Source organism: Mesoplodon densirostris, chromosome 2 (genome assembly GCF_025265405.1).
Source record: "Mesoplodon densirostris isolate mMesDen1 chromosome 2, mMesDen1 primary haplotype, whole genome shotgun sequence".
Classification (NCBI taxonomy): domain Eukaryota; kingdom Metazoa; phylum Chordata; class Mammalia; order Artiodactyla; family Ziphiidae; genus Mesoplodon; species Mesoplodon densirostris.
The window spans coordinates 124,989,299-125,008,619 of record NC_082662.1 but is presented as its reverse complement, the minus strand read 5'-3'; the positions used below and the strand labels follow the sequence as shown (position 1 = coordinate 125,008,619).

The 19,321-nt window shown below is 35.3% G+C and overlaps 1 protein-coding gene across 6 annotated transcripts in view; it reads left to right on the top strand.

Moving 5' to 3' along the window:
- Positions 1 to 19,321, top strand: part of CNST (consortin, connexin sorting protein) — a 123,392-nt gene that overhangs the window by 50,566 nt on the left and 53,505 nt on the right. The window contains exon 2 of one of the 6 annotated variants that reach the window (XM_060090873.1): positions 4,093 to 4,118. The exons of 3 other annotated variants lie outside the window; for them this stretch is intronic. The gene's annotated coding sequence lies outside the window, so the exon portion shown is untranslated. Of the gene's footprint in view, positions 1 to 4,092; positions 4,119 to 7,321; positions 7,362 to 19,321 lie in introns of those variants that run through there. 2 more of the 6 variants (XM_060090875.1, XM_060090876.1) reach the window with 2 other exon arrangements.

Genomic DNA, 19,321 nt, shown 5'->3' with positions numbered 1-19,321 from the left:
CAGTCTGTCCATATCCTATTTTTTATTTGTATTTGTTTATTTGGAGTAAAATATGAAACTTCCCGGTTTCTACAAATCAATCCTTGTTTATTCAATCAGGCAATTTGATAACTTTTTAATGTAACTCATTAAACTCATTTGGCTTTCCAATTAACGGATCCCTTTTTCTTTGCTTTTCCTTAGTAGACTTAAAGCAAATTTAAAAAATTTTTGACGAGAAATGAAAGCATTTTCTTAAAAGAACTAAGTGTAAACAGATGATATATACAGTGCTATCTGTATATAAATTAATTTATTCAGTAACCATAATTCAAGTGCTATTTGACTCTTCCTTTCTAATCTTATCTAGTGATGTTTTTAAGAACTGACACCTAGTTACATATATATAAGGGTCAGTCATAGCTTCAAGATTCATGGCTCCTTTTATTTCTTCTTTCCATGACCTATTCCAGTTACCCTAGGTGTGATTATATAATTTCAAGTTATTTAGTGATTATCAGTGAGCAGATATGTGTAAAATTACTGTCCCCTTATGCATTTGAAATATATGATTTATAAAAGTTAGGGACAGCCTTTATACAGATTATTTAAAAAATTACTTTATATATCTTTAATAAAATGAGTTTAAGAGTGTAAGAAAACTGAATTAGGAGTTGTACAACCTAAGTTCAAATCTTACTTCTGGTTCTGGGTCACTTGGTGAGACTTAACCATTCTGTACTTCAGTTTCCTCATCTGTGTAATGATGATGTTCATCTATATATATCTATAAAACTCCTTTCTGAGCTATGAATTTCTCAGACTTCTGAATAAAGATGGTATAGTCTAAACTCAATTAAAATTTGGTGATTCACCTCCAGTGTATCTATAGAGTTTTTCATGTGTAAGCGGTACGTTGGTACATTTTTGTTTTTAATCATCATCTTTAGCTGGAGTACTGCAAAAACCCCCTAAAGATGTCTCCCATCTTGTTTCTCACTAATCCATTCTTCATGTCAAAACTAAAAATGCACAGTTTATGGTTAGAGATCTATGGGCATATTTACTCTTTAGTATTTAATTCTAAGATACTAAGTAAATAAAGTTTCACAAAATGAGCAGATAAGTACTTTTCTAATAATAAAGTAGCTTCTCAAATGTGAAATGAAATGACATATAAAACATGATATTCAATTCCAAACCAGAAATAAGTTTTTTGTAGGTGGGTGCCCTCTCAACAGTTTTTTGGAAACATACATTAAGGTGAATTTATTCACTATTATGCTTACCTAGTTTAATTTGTAGTAATTTTTCATGTATCCAAAAGCTAGTACTAGGGGAAAAAAATTGGAGCAATAGTATTAGGAGACATCATTATTTACTGGTTTTCTGGAAGCAGCATTTCTGTAAACCTGCTAAAACCTGGAACTTGTCCCCAGGAAAAGTCCAGTTGTCATTATGTTACAATAATTTTTTTTTTCTTAAGAGAGTGGAGCAGGGTTTCAAGCTGCATTACATCAAGTTTTCACTGTGGTTAAATCTGGTGTAGTTTTAGGTAAATGTCCTAAAAACGAATGAAAATGAATCAATAATATTTTTTAAATTTTTATTGAAGTATAGTTGAAACCAATAAATTTTTAACAGCTTGATTAAGATATAATTCACATACTATATAATTCACTCATACATTTAAAGTATACAGCAATTCAGTGATTTTTAGTATATTCACAAAGCCGTGCAATCATTACCACAGTCAGTTTTAGAACATTTTCATCACCACAAAAAGAAATCCCTTACCTATTAGCAGTCACTTCCCATTTCTCAGATTCTGCCCTTAAAAAGCCTTATGGGAGCTCTCATGGGCATGCGTTTGTTAAATTCCCTTGGAGTTTCGTGAAGTTCATTTCTTGAAATGCTTTTGCAGATCTGCTGTATATAAAATCTAAATATTGAGTTTAGGATACTCTGACAAATGTGTATCCTAACTAAGTGAGCCTTTTATATGGAAGGAGAAAATAAATAATGGTTTTTGAGTTCAGGACAGTCTGGCTGGAGGCAGAGGTGCTTAAATAATCAGGTAAGCTTGTAGAGCTAGACATTGGCTTAGTGTGGCTCATGAAGTTTCCTAACGAATAATTAGAACTCTGCTTCTTTAAGGGCTCAGCAAAGCAAACAAGCTGTAAGAAGTGCTGTTCTTTCCACTCAAGAAAAGTGCCCTTTGTGGCATATGAGAAGAAAATAAGGATAATCTTTTGAACGTTTATATGTCAGAGGCTGTTATGATGGCACATTCCTACTAAAACACTTAAAACATGAGTGATTTAGCTAGTGAAAGTAGTGGTCTTTCATCCTTGTTTGAGTCCCATCCCCCAAAACAGTCCTGAGGTATTAATAGTGATTTTCAAGATGCTGCCTAAAATAAAGTTGTGGCTATTTTGATGTCTTTCCTTCTTTATATTGACATTGAAAAAAATGCCTTCATTGCTGTAATTTCATATTATGATTCTTTGAGCCATTGCATAACTAAATTCCTCAAATCACCTGCATATGCTCATGTATATCTTGGCCATAAGTTTGGAAAATAGATCAGAAATAAATTTTAATACATGGTTATGTAGTTCCTATGCTAGACTCTATGTGCCTTGTTCCTTTTATTTTCCTTCCAAAATTTCGTCTCTCAAAGGTTCAAGTTAGTGCCATGAAAATAGAGAGAAGAGTGCTCAACATTTAAATATCTTCAGTTGTTGGCTAAACACATTTAAGCAGTTAAAAGGAAATACTCCTTCCTTTTCCTCAACACTACGTACTAGTATTATGAGAGATAAAGTTGAAAATGAGCCAGCTTCCTTCTGACCTGACCTGGAGTCAAAGGGACATCTTCTGTAATTATAGCATAATTACCATTTGCTTTGCATGGCACATTCTCCTCCTGTGCCCTCAGGTGGCAGCCTCTGCCTTTAGAGGGAGCAGCACAGGGGTGTGTGCTTAGGAGCTCAGGCAACAGTCAAGCTGCCCTGTGACCTAAGGCAAGCGACCTGACTCTCTCAACCTGGCTCCTTATAAATTAATGGCTAAGGATAAAATGAAGCACTTAGTAGACATTCCAAGTGGTAGCACTGTTTTCTAGATTGGGCGTTATTGTCTGATAGGATAATTATCTTTGTCAACTGAAAAAAAAATAAAAAGCACAACCTAAAAGTTGAGAATTAAGTTTTATTTGGCGACAAAACTGAGAACTTAAGCCTGGGAGACAGTCTCTCAGATAGCTCTAAGGAAGTGCTCTGAAGAGGTAAGGGAGGAGCCAGGATACGTAGGAGTTTTTGCAACAAAGGCCAGGTAGTCTGAACATCAAAAGATCACTGTTAACTAGAGAAAACCAGACATCTCAAGTTAAGGAGTTTAGCGCTTTTCTATGAATGGGAAGATGCAAGAGTCTGGGCTCATTGAAATCATTCCTTTGATATACACCTCAGCTTTCTGGGACCAGTATCCTGTGCTTTCTTATCCTGAGTCTCCTCTGGGTGCATCATTGGGGTGGCTGCAGAGGCTGACTGTTAAGAGGGTGGGCATCCTCTTTCTATCCTCAGTTCCCTCAGGGTTCACCTTCTGGGCAGCTGTACTGTGATGGCTTGATGGCTGCAACATCCTTTGTTTACTGATATGGCAGGCAACATTTTTTCTTTAACATCTTAACTAAGTTCACTGATTCTTTTTCCTGCTTGCTCAAGTCTGCTGTTGACTCCCCTTAGTGAAGTTTTCATTTCAATCACTGTATTTTTAAGTTCCAGAGTTTTTGTTTCACTTCTGTTGATAATTACTATCTCTTTAATTGATATTCTTATTTTGTTCATAGCATTGTTTTCCTGATTTCCTTTAGTTCTTTGTCCATGGTTTCCATTAGCTCTTCGGGCATATTTAAGACAGGTGATTTAAAGTGGTTTTCTAATCCAACATTTGGGCTTCCTCAAGGATGCTTCTGTCAGTTTATTTCCTCTGAATGGGCCATACTTTAGTGTTTCTTTGTATGCTGTGTGACTTTTTGTTGTTGAAAACTGGACACTTGAATATTATAATGTGGTAACTCTGGAAATTATATTCTCCCTCTTTCTCAAGGTTGGCTGTTCTTGATTGAAGTCATGGTTTGTATTCCTTTTCCATTCTTTATGGCTCTATGCTTAGGTCCTTCCTTAACACTTAGCCAGGCCATTTACAATTCTGCCTCAGCCTTCACTTCCTGCTGCCACTGAGCTTATTCATCCAGTGGGAAAAGCTTAAGGTGTTCTCCCATCCCTTCTAAGCATGCTTCCTGGCCTGAGCATATGTGTAACTTTCTAAATTCCCTAGTATATGCCAGCGCTTTTGAATGCTCTGATTTCCCAAAGAAACTCTATCCCTGGCCTTTGCTTCCTGGTTTTAAGCAGTCTATTGTATGCCTCAGTTGTGAATTTTTTGCCCCAGGTGGCTGCAGATTTTTTGATCGCCTGATAATGTAACAAAGCAAGGGCTTCTGTGCCCCCAGGAGAAACTCCGGCACAAACTCCGAGAGCTGCTGTTTGCAGCAAAATAAGGGTTTTTTGCAAGGCACCAAGTGAGGGAGTGGGAACCAAGTCTTAGATCCAATTCAACTTGGTCTTTAAGTTATGGGGTTTTTTTGTTTTTGTTTTTTGTTTTTAGGGGAAGAAAGAGAGGCTGGGATTGTCGTTTTGTGACATTTCTTAGTGTTTCAGGAGTCAGTATGTCTCTGGTTTACAATTTTCAGGCCAGGTGGTCCACAGCTTGGGGAAATCTATTAGCTTATCTTGCCTTAGAGAAACAACTTGAGCTTGTATGTTAATGATGATATCTATAATAGTAATTTTAGTACATTAATGATAATGTTATCGACAACAGCAATTTTAGTCATCTGACTGGTATGTTTGTGTTCGGTTAGCACAGGATTGAGGTCAGAGAGGACAAGAAAGGGAATGAAGTTTTGCATAGAGAGATTGATCATAAACTCAGCAAGAGAACTTGGTTTTAGGGGCACTTGGTATAAGTAATGCTTGCCAGGAAAGCCTGCTGCTTTTCTGCTCTGAGGGGGTTCTGAGTTAGGTGAAACAGAGGTGAACACCTTGCATCAGTCCTTCAGGTAGTCCCAGACAGGTTCGAATAGAAAAACAATAATTTTCAAGTAAGGTCTGCCCTGCTTCCTTTGGAACCAGAGACCAGCGTCCCATATAGGGAGGGTGCTGCTGTCTTCAAGACCGTTGCTGAGCTGGAGAGGGCAAGGGTTTTAGTATGCCACAAATCTTGCCTACCAGTTTTACAATGCCTTTTTCTTGATTCAGTTTGTTGCTGTATACCTGTGACTGTTTTTCCAGAGTTCTGACAAAGTTGATTTCGGTAGTTCTAGTTTTTTTTTGTTTGTTTTTTTAAAATATGTCTATGAAGGGATGGGAGTTTAGAGCTGCCTACTCCATGATTTTACTTATATCACTCAACATCTTTTAATTTTAGGGTTTCCAATAGCAAGAGCTATGCCCAGATGCATGGATTGAAAATGTTCTGAAGAATCCTACTGTTTCATATTTTTGTTTGATAGCACCTTTTTAGATAGGGATGCTGTTGATTAAGAAACGTCACCTCAATCTTTGGGAAGTGATATTATCTTTGTTTTAGAGATGGAGGGGGCAAAAAGCTTAGATATTGAAGCCTCATAAGGATACAGTGGTTGAGAAGGAGTTTAAATGCAGTAGAGCTCCAGGAAAACAGTTTGGTAGTTCCTCAAAAAGTTAAACATAGAATTGCCATTAATTCAGCAATTCTACTTCTAGACATATACCCAAGGTAATTGAAAGTAAGGACTCAGATACCTGTGCACCAGTGTTCATGGCAGCATTATTTACAGAAACCAAAAGGTGTTAACAACCCAAATGTCCACTGACAAAATGTATGAAACAAACAAAATGTATGAAAAAAAACATATATATGGATACATTATTCAGCCTTAAAAGGAGTGATAATCTGATATATGCTACAATATGGATGAACCTTGAAGACATTATGCTGAGTGAAACAAGCCAGACACAAAAGGACAAATATTGTTTGATTTCACTTACATGAGATACTTAGACTAGGCAAATTCTTGGAGGCAGAAAGTAGAGTAGAGGTGTCGACTGAGAAAAAAGAAAGCAGAACCTAGAAGTTGAGAATGTTTAATTTGGCAGCCTTCCTGAAGACCTAAACCCAGGAGGCAGCCTCTCAGATAGCTCAGAGTGGCTGTTCCCAAGAGGTAAAGTAAAAGCCAGGAGATACAACAGTTTTTGCAACAAAAAACAGCTAGTCAAAACATGGAAAGATGACTGTTAATTAAAGAAAACCAGACATCTCAAGTGAATGAATTCAGTGCTTTTCTATGTACAGGAAGATGTGAGAGTCTGGGCTTATTGAAATCATTCCTTTGATATGCATCATAATTATCTAGGGCTAGTATCCTGCTTTTTTCCATCCTGAATCCCATCAGGGTGCACCATTGGGGGGCAGCTGCAGTGGCTGATGATGGTAGCAGGCAGGCTGTTTGTCTCCATCCTGAGTTCCCTCAGGGCTCACCGTCTGGGCAGCTGCAGTGGCTAATGGCTTGATGGCCGCAACCTCCTTTGTTTACTGATGTGGCAGAGGATTCCAGATATGAAGCAGGAGGGGAATGGGGAGTTAGTGTTGAATGGGTACAGAGTTTTGGGGGTGATGAGAAAGTTCTGGAAATGGTTAGTGGTGATGGCTGTACATCGTGAATGTAATTAATGTCACTGAATTGTACAGTTCAAAGTGGTTAAAATGGTTTTATGTTACCTATAAAAAAAATCACCAAAAAAAATTCATAGAGCTCCGAACTCACTGGTATGGACATATAGAGTTAATTTGATTACAGCTTGCTGAGTTTTAAACAAAAGTTCTTGAGTATTTATTGAGCACTTACTGTATGACTGCCACCATGATGCATGCTTTGTATGAAATAGCTCATTTAATCATCTTCAAAGCCTTACTAAGTACCACAATTAGCCTCAATCTACAGATGAGGAATCTGAAAGCACAGAGGTAAGTAAATTGCCCAATACCATATTGCTCACAAGTGACACTCTCAGGATTTGATCCCAGGCAGTCTGACTTCAGACTGAGCCTGATTGTTAAACCAAGCTATTTGACTTTTTCTGAATTTTAATGTGTGTTTAAAGGAAAGTTCTGTTTCATGTTTGACTCACCATACTTTGCCTTTTCTCTGAGTATGTTGCCAGGCGTGCTTCTTCAGAACAATTCCTGCTTGCCAGCCTCAGCAAGATGAAACATAATCAGAGAAAGGGGTGATGGTTCACTCTGAAGGAAGTGGTGGAGTTTGGTTTGTTTCAGTAATTGTCTCTGAATCCTGGTATAACTTTTCCTCAGATTTCATTATTAGATCTAGTCTCAGTGTAGTGAAAGGGACCTTCGACAACTGGGTCAAGGAAAGTATTTTTATGAAAGCAGCGAATGTACTTTTTTTCCCTAATACTTTTCTTCAAAAAGCTCAGTGTTCTTAGTTGAAAGAAGAGAGGTCATGGAATTGTGGATAAATAGCAGTGTCTCTTACTTTATTTCTTATCTAAATGTAATTTCTGAGGAGAGTCTGTACAGGGCAGTATCCCCATTTAACAGGTAGGAAAATTAAGAGGTTGACTTGCCTAGAGTTGCAGAACTAGAAAGCAGTCGATTTGGGATTCAAACCCAGGCACCTGACTTCAGAGCCAAGGCTCTCATTTAATCTCTGATGAATTTCAATTGCTTTATCTGTAGTTTCTAATACCCACTTTATACTGTTGTGAGAGTCCAGTGGCATAGTGAATATGGGCTCGTAGTATACTCCATGGTACATACTCACATTTAACCAACTTTTTTCCCAAGAAGTATTTTAAGTACCTGCTCTGTGTCAGGCACTGTGCTCAATAATGTCACAATGGTTAATCATACCCCTGCCCTTTAAAAGCTGACAGACCAGGCAGAGGGAACAGCATGAACAAAAAGCAGATGGTTTTCTACAGCCCCACAAACCTGCATATAAGATAGCCTCCTTATACTCTTGAGTAGTAGTACACAGTATATGAAATGCATTAAGCCTTAATTTTTTAAAATTGAAGTATAGTTGTTTTACAATGTGTTAATTTCTGCTGTACAGCAAAGTGATTCAGTTATACATATATATACATTCTTTTTTTAATATTCTTTCCCATTATGGTTTATCCCAGGATATTGAATATAGTTCCCTGTACTATATAGTAGGACCTTGTTGTTTATCCATTCTGTATATAATAGCCTACATCTGCTCACCCCAACCTCCCACTCCATCCCTCCCCAACTCCCTCCCGCTTGGCAACCACAAGTCTGTTCTCTGTGAGTCTGTTTCTGTTTCGTAGATAGGTTCATTTGTGTCATATTTTAGATTCCACATCTAAGTGATAGCACGTGGTATTTGTCTTTCTCTTTCTGACATACTTAGTATGATAATCTCTAGTTGCATCCGTGTCACTGCAAATGGCATTATTTCATTCTTTTTCATGGCTGAGTGTGTGTGTGTGTATACATACATCATATCTTTATCCATTCATCTGTCGATGGACATTTAGGCTGTTTCCATGTCTTGGCTATTGTGAATAGTGCAGCTATGAACATAGGGGTGAAATGCATTAATCCTTTAAATAACCCTTCTCCCATCCCCAAACATCCCCATCAGCTTAGTTTACATTATTACTTTCACTGTTTTATCCTAAGTATAGTCGTTGCTGCTGTCTTTACCTAGGCCTTGATGTCTTCTATGTAGCATCTTTTCAACCCACATTTTGCCTGTGATAATTTTTCATTATCTTGATTAATTACTACCTAAGGTATGAGATTTTTTACCTTTAAATTATCTAGTCACATCATTCTCCCTGTCACGCAGAGAAACAGTTAATATCCCTTCGGTATATTAACAAATGGCAGATTTTAGATTATTAAAGAAGAATACTATGAGTAATTATGTCAGGGTACATTCCTAATGTTTTAGGGTAAAGGATACTAGTACTGTTCTCCCACAGGTGTGTCTCTTGACCACTATCAGAGACAGATTCTAAATTGAATAAAATAACTCTGTGTCAAAACTGACACAAAATTCAGGTGGTATGATGAATTGAATACAATCTCTCACTTAAGGTAATTCCTCTAATCTCTGGCCCAAGGCAGTTACAAGTAATTTTTTTTTAAATGTAAAACCTCAATAGGTACATGTAAACTATGATGTCTATTTTAGAGCTTGATGAAGTTGACAGATATTAAATTAAATGAAGGCCTATGATTGACTGCCACCACCTACATATACTTATAAGTAGAATCACCAAATTGCTTAATGGGGTGTTTTAACTATAGCCCATTTGACTTTCACAGGTGAAGATAAATAGAATTTTTTGCTCCTATGTGGATGTTAGATTCATATCTAGTAAAAGAAAGCTTCTTTTGTATTGAATGACAATTTGTAATTAAGGTGAAATTATATGTGCTGATACATGTTTTGATTTGGCTTTTCTCAGTAACTATAAATATATTTTTACCAGAAAACTTTTAATATATTTAGAAGAAATTTTTGTATTAATTGATGATATATTCTTAATTTTTTCAAGCAAAACTTTTGTAAGACCACGTGACATGAGAAGTAATGACATAAAAATTATTTTGAAATCTCCATGGAAAAATACTGAAACTTCCATGTTATGTCATAAATGCTTGATTACTATTACTTTAAAATATTTTAGTACATTATAAAGGTATCAATTCACAATATGCTAATCCTTCTGAGTATTCATGGTTATGCTAGTGTTTATTTTCTTTATTGTCTTTATTAAAAATAAGTTTAATCATGTTCAAACTTATAATATTGGTGACTAATAAATAAGCAATTTAATACTCCAATGGCGTTTTTATAATTCCTATTATTCACCATGACATTAGCGATATGAGCTTCATTAACTTTATTTACACTTTGCTCTGAATGTTTTCTTCAAAATGAAAAAAAAAATGTAAAAGCACACTGTCTCAGAAGTGCTTTATGATTCCTGTGACCTTTTAAATTCAAGTGACAGTAAAACCTCTTTTTAGGATAAGCTTTGGGAGCACACCTACCTTTTACATTCACTATCTCATTTAATTCTCACAATAATTTTATAAGTTGGTAGAGTGTCCAGATTACAGATCAGGAAACTGGGGGGTGAAGAGATTGATGGATGTGCCACAGGTGTAGCTAATACGTAGTGGAAGTAGGATGGGTACTTAGGGCTGCCCTGATTTCTGTCATTCTTCTTCCAACTCTTTGGGAATACATAGTTTTCTCAGTATAAGTTCTTTATCCTAGTAATGTGAAATTAACAAGGACATATTTTAAGTAGTTTAAAAATCCATTATCCAGAATATGGCTAAATACTGTTTTCCTATTGAATATTTTGTGTGCCTAAGGCAAAGTATATCCTTGTCATTTAATAACATGTATAATAACAATTTATATGTTTCTTTAAACCATGATAAAATTGTCTTTAAAGCTTGGCAGCACTGGAAACAGAAACCTGCTTTTTAGTATGGAATGTGGCAGAATTCTTCTTGCAAGGCCATGCACCTATTTTCTTGCATGAAACTCTGATATGCCACTGTTTATGCAATCTACATTTTATGCAAAGTTAGTCACAGTGGTTAAAAAAATACAGTGTGTGTGTGGGAGGGCAGCTAGAAGATACTTATATTAGACAGGTACCCTTACCTTCAATTTTCTTAAATAATTGACAACCTTGTTTACAGTGATATTTTACATTTCATTTATTTATTTATTTAAATTGTACATATTTAAGGTGTACAACATGATGGTTTGATATACATAGTGAAGTGATTACTGCAGTCAATCTAGTTAACATATCTCCTCACATAGTTACCATTTATTGTGTGATGACTGCAACTGAAATCTCTCAGTATATTTTCAGTGTTCAATACAGTATTATTAAGTATAGTCATTATGCCTGTACATTAGATTTCTAGATTTATGCATCCTGCATAACTACAGCTCTGTCCTTTTGATCAACATCTCCCTGTCTGCCCCCACCAGTCCCTGGGAACCATCATTATACTACTTTACTTCTATGAGTTTCATTTACAAAAAAAAAAATTTTTTTTTTAGATTGCACATTTAAGGTGAAATCATGCAGTGTTTGTCTTTCTCTGTCTAGCTGATTTCACTTAGCATAATGTCCTCCAAGTTCATCCAACTTGTCACAACAGGCAGGATTTCCTTCTTTCTCATGGCTGAGTAATATTCCATTTTATATGTGTACCACCTCTTCTTCGGCTGTTCATCCATTGACAGACACTTGTATTATTTCCATATCTGGGCTATTATAAGTAATGCTGTAATGAACCTGGGGGAGCAGATATCTCTTTGAGTCTTGATTTCATTCCCTTTGGGTATACACCCAGAAGTAGGTTACCTGGATAATATGGTAGTTCTAGTCTTACGTTTTTGAGGAATGTTTGTCCTGTTTTCCACAATAGTTGTACCAATTTGCATTTCCACCAACAGGGTACAATCAAATTGTTTTCTTGCTATTCATTTGTTTGAATTCCTTATATATTTCAGATGTTAACCCCTTTTCAGATGGGATGGTTTGCAAATATTTTCTCCCATTTCATAGGTTGTCTCTTCACTTTGTTGATTGTTTCCTTTACTGTGCAGAAGCTTTTTAGTTTGATGAAATCCCATCTTCTACTTTTGCTTTTGTTGTCTGTGCTTTTGGTGTCATGTCTGAAACATTATTACCTAGACCAATGTCAAGAAAATTTTCCCCCATGTTTTGTTCTAATTGTTGTATGGTTTCAGGTCTTACATTTAAATCTTCAATTCATACTGAGTTGATTTTTGTATATGTAGTGAAATAAGGGTCCAATTTCATTCTTCCACATGTGGAAAACCAGTTTTGTCAGTACCATTTATTGAAGAAACTATCCTTTCTCCAATTGTTTGTTTCTTGCATCTTTGATCAAGTTCATAATTGTGTGGATTTATTTCTGAGCTCTCTGTTGTGTTCCATTGGTCTGTATGTCTGTTATTATTGCCAACCATCTTATTTTGAATACTAAAACTTTGTAGTATTTTTTGAAATCAGGTACTGTGATGCCTCCAACTTTGTTCTTTTTGCTCAAGACTGCTGTGGCTATATGTGGTCTTTTGTGGTTCCATATAAATTTTAGGACTTTTTTCTATTTCTTTGAAAACTGCCATTGAAATTTTGATAGGGATTCCATTGAATCTGTAGATTTCTATGAGTAGTATAGATATTTTAAAATTCTTCCAACCCATAAACATAGTATATCTTTCTATTTATTTGTCTCTTCTTAGTTCCTTTCATCAATATTTATTGTTTTCAGTGTACAGAGCTTTCCCCTAATTGGTTAAATTTATTCCTAAGTACTTGATCATTTTAAAGCTATTGTAAATAGGATTTTTTTTCTTTATTTCTTTTCCAGATGGCTCATTGTTAGTGTATAGCAACGCAACTGATTTTTGTTTGTTGACTGTGTATTCTGCAACTTTACTGAAATCATTTATTAGCTCTAACAGTTTTTTAGTGGCATTTTGAGGGTTTTCTGTTTTATAAGATCATATCATCTGCAAACGGAGACAGTTTTACTTCTTCCTTTTTGAGTTTGATGCCTTATATTTCTTTTTCTTGCCTAATTGCTCTGGCTAGGACTTCCAGTACTGTGTTGAATAGGAGTGGTGAGAGTTGGGCACCTTTGCCTTGTTCATGACCTTAGAGGAAACTATTTTAACCTTTCACTGTTGAGTGTGATGTTACCTGTGGGTTTGTCATGTATGACTTTTATCATGTTGAGGTTTCTGTCTATACCTTCTATGTCAAGAGTTTTATCAGGAAAGGATATTAAATTTTGTTAAGTAACTTTTTGCACATCTACTGAGATGATCATATGATATTTATCCTTCATTCAGTTAATGTGTTGTATCACATCGATTGATTTCTGTATGTTGAACCATCCTTGCATTCCAGAAGTAAATCCTGCTTGATCATGGTGTCTGATCCCTTAAATGTGCTGTTGAATTCAATTTCCTAGTATTTTGTTGAGAATTTTTACATCTGTATTCATCAGACATACTGGTCTATAGTTTACTTTTCTTGTAGTATCTTTATTTGGCTTTAGTTTTGGGGTAATGCTGGCTTTGTAAAAATGGGATTGGGACTGTTCGCTCTTTGACTTTTGGAAGAAGTTGAGAAGGATTGACATTAATTTTTCATTAAATATTTGGTAGAATTCACCAATGAAACTATATGGGCTTGGGCTTTTCTTTGCTGGGAGGTTTTTGATTACTGATTCAATCTCCTTACTCATTACTGGTCTGTTCATATCTTCTATTCATGATTCAGTCTTGGTAGGGTGTATGTTTCTAGGAACTTACCCATTTCTTCTTGGTCATCCAATTTGTTGACATATAAATTGTTCATAATAGTCTTTTATGATCCTTTTTATTTCTGTGGTATTAGTTGTAATGTCTTCTTTTTTCATTTCTGATTTTATTTAATTGAGACCTCCCTTTTTTTCTTAGTGTAGCTAAAGATTTGTCAATTTTGTTTATCTTTTCAAAAAACCAACTCATTGTTTCATTGGTCTTTTCTATTGTTTTTCTAGTCTCTATTTCATTTGTTTCTACTCTAATCTTTATTGTTTCTTTCCTTTTGCTAACTTTGGGCTTAGTTTGTTCTTTTTCTAGTTCCTTGAGGTATAAGGTTAGTTTAAACGTTTATTTGAGATCTTTTTTTGTAATGTGGGCATTGATCACTATATAGTTTCTTCTTACTGAGGCTTTTTCTGCATCACATAAGTTTTGACAAGTTGTGCTTTCATTTTCATTTTTCTCAAGATACTTTTTACTTCCCTTTTGATTTCTTTTTTGACCCATTGGTTGTTCTGGAGTGTGTTGTTTAATTTTCACTTACTTACAAATTTCCCAAATTTCCTCCTGCTATTGATTTCTAGTTTTATAACATTGTGGTCAGAAAAGACACTGGATATGATTTCAGACTTTTAAAATTTGTTAAGACTTGTTTTGTAGCCTAATATATGATCTATCCCAGAGAATAACTTGATAAGATCCTGTACTCTATTGCTGTTAGATACAATGTTTTATATAGTTCTGTTAGGGCCTTTTGATCTGTAGTGTTGTTCAGGTCCACTGTTTCCTTTTCATTATCAGTCTGTATGATCTATTCATAGCTGAAAGTGGGGTATTGAAGTCCTCTATTATTATTATATTGCTGTCAATTTCTCTCTCCAGTTTAGTTAATATGTGCTTATATATATTTATATATGTGCTTGATTACCTATCTGTTTACAATTATTATATCCTCTTGATAAACTGACCCCTTTATGTGACCTTTGTCTCTTTTGACAGTTTTTGACTTAATTTTGTCTGATATAAGTACAGCCACTCCTCCTCTCTTTATCATTTGCATATAATACTTTTTTCATCCCTCACTTTCAGCCTATGTGTGCCTTAAAGCTAAAGTGAGTCTCTTGAAACAATTGTTGGATCTTGTTTTTTAGTTTTTTAAATCATTCAGGCACCCTATGTTTTTTGATTAGAGAATTTAATCCAGTTACACTTGAAGTAATTATCAGTATGTGAGGATTTACTATTGTCATTTTATAAATTGTTTTCTGACTGTTTTGTAGTTCCTCTCTTCCTTTCTTTCTGTCTTCATTATTTGATAATTTTTATAGTGGTATGCTTTGATATCTTTATCTTTTGTGTGTCTACTGCAGGTTTGGGTTTTTTTTTGGTTACCATGAGGCTTATATAAAACATATATATATATATTTATATATATGTATTTTTAGCTGATAACAGCTTAACTTTTACAATAATCAAAAAATACAGTTTAGGAAATTACCTGGAGGTCCACTGATTAGGACTCTGCACTTTCACTGCTGAGGCGGTTCAATCCCTCGTCAGGGAACTAAGATCCCACAAGCCTCAGAGCATGGCAAAAAAAAAAAAAAAAAAAAAAAAAGTTTAACTTCTCCTCCCCTGACATTTTATGCTTTTGATGTCACAATTTACATCTTAAATATATGATTTATCCATTAACACTTTATTGTAGCTATAGTAACTCATAATACTTCTGTCTTTTAACTTTTATACCAGAGTTAATAGTGTTCACATCAATCACGTGATACATTACATTAACAAAATGAAGAATAAAAATCATATGATCATCTCAATGGATGCAGAAAAAGCTTTTGACAAAATCTGACACCAATTCATGATAAAACACTCTCCACAAATTGGGTATAAAGGGAATATACCTCAGCATAATAAAGGCCATACATGACAAGCCCACAGCTAATGTTATACTCAACTGTGAAAAGCTGAAAGCAGTCCCTCTGAGATCAAGAACAAGACAAGGATGCTCACCTTTGTCACATTTATTCAACATAGTATTCAAAGTCTTCCATCAGACAAAAAAAAAAAAGAAAAGGAATCCAAATGGGAAAGGAAGAAATAAAACTGTCACTGTTTCCAGATGACATGATAACTATGCACACAAAATCCTAATGATGCCACCAAAAAACCATTAGAACTCATCAATGGATTTGGCAAAGTTGCAGGATAAAAAATTAGTACATAAAATCTGTTGTGTTTCTATATACTAACAACAAACTATCAGAAAGCGAAATTAAGAAAACAGCCCCATTTACAATTGTATCAAAAAGAATAGAATACGTAAATCTAACTAAGGAGGTAAAAGGCCTGCACTAAGAAAGCTACAACACTGATGAAAAAAACTAAAGATAACACAGATTGAAAGATATACCATGTTCATGGATTGGAAAAATATTGTTAAAATGACTAGTACCCAAAGCAATCTACAGATTCAGTGCAATCCCTATCAAAATACCAATGGCATTTTTCATAGAAATAGAGCAAATAAATCTAAAATTTGTATGGAAGCACAAAAGACTGAATAGCCAAAACAATCTTATGAAAGAAGAAGCAAGGTGGAGGTATCATGCTCACTCATTTCAAGCTATTCTACAAATCTACAGTAATCAAAACAATATGCTACTGGCACAAAAATAGAAGCATATACCAGTGGAACAGAATAGCCCAGAAATGAGCCCACAATTATATGGCCAATTAAAGACAAAGGAGGCAAGAATATACAATGGGGAAAATTTAACCTCTTAAATAAATAGTGTTTGGAAAACGGGACAGCTACGTGAAAGAATCAAACTGACCCACTTCCTCACACCACAAAAATAAACTCAAAATGGATTAAAGACCTAAATGAAAGATCTGAAACCATAAAACCATAGTTCTTTGAATATGTTTCTGCAGGGAAGGGAAACAAAAGCAAAAATAAGTAAATCAAACTAAAAACCTGTTGCACAGTGAAGGAAATTATCAACAAAACAAAAAAGCTGACTACTGAATGGGAGAAAATATTTCCAAATGATATATTTGAGAAGGGGTTAATATCCAAAATATACAAAGAACTCATACAACGTGATATCAAAGAACCAGACAACACAGTTAAAAAATGGGCAGAGGACCTGAATAGACATTTTTCCAAAGAAGATGTACAGATGGCCAACAGTCACATGAAAAGATGCTCAAGACTGAGCTCTGCCCACCAGAGCAACACCCAGATCTACCCACTACCAGTCCCTCCCATCAGGAAACTTTCACAAGCCTCTTAGTTAGCCTAATCCACAGGAGGGCAGACAGGAGAAGCAAGAAGAAGTACAATCCTTCAGCCTGTGGAACAAAAACCACATTCACAGAAAGATAGAAAACATGAAAAGGCAGAGGGCTATGTACCAGATGAAGGAACAAGATAAAACCCCAGAAAAACAACTAAATTAAGTGGAGATAGGCAACCTTCCAGAAAAAGAATTCAGAATAATGATAATGAAGATGATCCAGGACCTCAGAAAAACAATGGAGGCAAAGATCGAGAAGATGCAGGAAATGTTTAACAAAGACCTACAAGAATTAAAGAACAAACACCTAGAAGAATTAAAGAAAAAACAAACAGATGAACAATACAATAACTGAAGTGAAAACCACACTAGAAGGAATCAAGAGCAGCATAACTGAGGCAGCGGAACGGATAAGTGACCTGGAAGACAGAATGGTGGAATTCGCTACCGCAGAACAGAATGAAGAAGAAAGAATGAAAAGAAATAAAGACAGCCTAAAGGACCTCTAAGACAACATGTAATGCAACAACATTTGCAATATAGGGGTCCCAGGAGGAGAAGAGAGAAAGGACCCGAGAAACTATTTGAGGAGATTATAGTTGAAATTTTCCCTAAGATGGGAAAGGAAATAGCCACCCAAGTCCAGGAAGCGCAGAGAGTCCCAGGCAGGATAAACCCAAGGAGAAACACGCCAAGACACATAGTAATCAAATTGACAAAAATTAAAGACAAAGAAAAATCATTGAAAGCAACGAGAGAAAAATGACAAATAACATCCAAGGGAACTTCCATAAGATTAACGGCAGATTTCTCAGCAGAAACGCTACAGGCCAGAGGGGAGTGGCATGATATACTTAAAGTGATGAAAGGGAAGAACCTACAACCAAGATTACTGTACCTGACGAGGATCTCATTCAGATTTGACGGAGAAATCAAAAGCTTTACAGACAAGGAAAAGCTAAAAGAATTCATTACCACCAAACCATCTCTACAACAAATGCTAAAGGAACTTCTCTAAGTGGGAAACACAAGAGAAGAAAAGGACCTACAAAAACAAACCCAAAACAATTAAGAAAATGGTAATAGGAACATACATATCAATAATTACCTTAAACGTGAATGGATTAAATGCTCCAACCAGAAGACACAGGCTTGCTGAATGGATACAAAAACAAGACCCATATATATGCTGTCTACAAGAGACCCACTTCAGACCTAGGTACACAAACAGACTGAAAGTGAGGGGATGGAAAAAGATATTCCATGCAAATGGAAATCAAAAGAAAGCTGGAGTAGCAATACTCATATCAGATAAAATAGACTTTAAAATAAAGAATGTTACAAGAGACAAGGAAGGACACTACATAATGATCTAGGGACCAATCCAAAAAGAAGATATGACCATTATAAATATATATGCACCCAACATAGGAGCACCTCAATACATAAGGCAACTGCCAACAGCTATAAAAGAGGAAATCAACAGTAAGACAATAATAGTGGGGGACTTTAACACCTCACACCAATGGACAGATCATCCAAAATGAAAATAAATAAGGGAACAGAAGCTTTAAATGACACAATAGACCAGATAGATTTAATTGATATTTATAGGACATTCCATCCAAAAACCACAGATTACACTTTCTTCTCAACTGTTCACAGGACATTCTCCAGGATACATCATGTCCTGGGTCACAAATCAATCCTCAGTAAATTTGAGAAAATTGAAATCATCTCAAGCATCTTTTACTGCCACAACGTTGTGAGATTAGAAATCAATTACAGGAAAAAGTTAAAAAACATAAACACATGGAGGCTAAACAAGACATTACTAACCAAGAGATCACTGAAGAAATCAAAGAGGAAATCAAAAAATACCTAGAGACAAATGACAATGAAAACACAACAATCCAAAACCTGTGGTATGCAGCAAAAGCAATTCTAAGAGGGGAATTTATAGCAATACAATCTTACCTCAAGAAACAAGAAAATTCTTAAATACACAACCTAACCTTACACCTTAAGAAACTAGAGAATGAAGAACAAAGAAAACCCAAAGTTAGTAGAAGGAAAGAAATCATAAAGATCAGAGCAGAAATAAATAAAATAGAAACAAAACAATAGCAAAGATCAATAAAACTAAAAGCTGGTTCTTTGAGAAAATAAACAAAATTGATAAATTTTAGCCAGACTCATCATGAAAAAGAGGGACAGGACTCAAATCAATAAAATTAGAAATGAAGTTACAACAGACACCGCAGGAATACAAAGCATCCTAAGAGACTACTACAAGCAACTCTATGCCAATAAAATGGACAACCTGGAAGAAATGGACAAATTCTTAGAAAGGTATAACCTTCCAAGGTTGGGCCTGGAAGAAAGAGAAAATATGAACAGACCAACCAAAAGTAATGAAATTGAAACTGTGATTAAAAATCTTCCAACAAACAAAAGTCCAGGACCACATGGCTTCACAGGTGAAATCTGTCAAACATTTAGAGAAGAGCTAACACCCATCCTTGTCAAACTCTTCCAAAAAATT